Source organism: Mirounga leonina, unplaced genomic scaffold, assembly GCF_011800145.1.
Source record: "Mirounga leonina isolate KUSES-001 unplaced genomic scaffold, KU_Mleo_1.0 Mir_166, whole genome shotgun sequence".
Lineage (NCBI taxonomy): Eukaryota > Metazoa > Chordata > Mammalia > Carnivora > Phocidae > Mirounga > Mirounga leonina.
This window is the reverse complement of record NW_023270418.1, coordinates 25,953,838-25,955,300: the sequence shown is the minus strand read 5'-3', so window position 1 is coordinate 25,955,300 and position 1,463 is coordinate 25,953,838. Positions and strand designations below refer to the sequence as shown.

At 62.6% G+C, this 1,463-nt stretch overlaps 1 protein-coding gene across 1 annotated transcript in view; it reads left to right on the top strand.

Annotated features, from left to right (window-relative positions):
* The first annotated feature begins 1,264 nt into the window (after window positions 1-1,264).
* Window positions 1,265-1,463, top strand: part of SLC43A3 (solute carrier family 43 member 3) — a 21,793-nt gene continuing 21,594 nt past the window's right edge. The window contains exon 1 of the mRNA XM_035012870.1: window positions 1,265-1,310. The gene's annotated coding sequence lies outside the window, so the exon portion shown is untranslated. The remainder of the gene's footprint in view (window positions 1,311-1,463) is intronic.

Sequence of the window (1,463 nt, the reverse complement as noted above, 5' to 3'; positions counted from 1 at the left end):
ATAAAAAATGGAGCAATGAATGCTTAATTAACGCAGTCTGGTGGGTAAAATCTTTCAGAACCTGGGCTGGGGGTGAGGCAGGGAGTAATCATAGGGATCCTTGGGAGTGAAAAGGCAAGGGCACCCCACCAGGGCCGGGGTGGGGCTGGGTTCTGGAAAGCTGTTCAGTCCTGGTACTCGGCTCTCTGATTCTGTGCGAGGGATTTGCTGGCAGCCCTGGGAGCCTGAGATCAGGACCGAGGTTTGAGCTGGTGGGCAAATGGGCAAACATGTATTCTGTGGCCACGCAAGCGGGCAAGGTAAAGCACCTGGAATACGGTGCGTCCGCAGGTAGCCATCGGTGTCCTCCGTGTGTGCTGGGTGTTTGTGCTCTTTTCCGTGGGTCTGCCCGTGCGAGCCACAGTTGTTTTTTTTTTTTTAAAGATTTTATTTATTTATTTGAGAGAGAGAGAATGAGAGAGAGCAAGCACATGAGAGGGGGGAGGGTCAGAGGGAGAAGCAGACTCCCCGCCGAGCAGGGAGCCCAATGCGGGACTCGATGGACTCGATGCGGGACTCGATGCGGGACTCGATGCGGGACTCGATGCGGGACTCGATCCAGGGACTCCAGGATCACGACCTGAGCCGAAGGCAGTCGCCTAACCAACTGAGCCACCCAGGCGCCCTATTTTTATTTTTATTTTTTTTAAGATTTTATTTATTTATTTGAGAGAGAGAGAATGAGAGAGAGCACATGAGAGGGGGGAGGGTCAGAGGGAGAAGCAGACTCCCCGCCGAGCAGGGAGCCCGATGCGGGACTCGATGCGGGACTCGATGCGGGACTCGATGCGGGACTCGATGCGGGACTCGATCCCGGGACTCGATCCCGGGACTCGATCCCGGGACTCCAGGATCACGACCTGAGCCGAAGGCAGTCGCCTAACCAACTGAGCCACCCAGGCGCCCGCGAGCCACAGTTCTGAAACGAATTTGGTCAGGGGAAGGAGGAGAAGCGAAGCGGCCAGGAGGCTGAACGAGGATCAAGAAAGAGGCAGAGATGCCAACAGGCGCGGCTGGGGCCGGAGGGAGGTAACGGAGCGAAGATCCCAGGCCTGGGCGGACAAGCGCTCGAGAAACGGTGAGCGGGGCAGAAAGGAAGTGCTAGAGAACCGGGGCCGGCGGACCTCCCCCGACACCGCCCGCCACTCAGGGCCCTTCCGGACGGGGCGGGGGGTGAGGGCGGGGCGGGGCGGGGCGGGGCGGTGAGAAGCGCGAATCCAAAAGGCGCGGGGCGTGGGTGGCGCGGGAGTGCCAGCGAGGAAGGCCGCCGGGTAGGGCTCCGGGGCCCGAGGCGCGGGGCGGGAGGCCGGCGACCCCCGCGGAGCATGGGCCCGGGGCGGGGGTGGGGGTGGGGGTGGGGGCGGCGCCCGCGGGCCGGATGGGGTGCGCGTGCAGGAGCAGGTGCGCGCGGGGGGGGGGGGGGG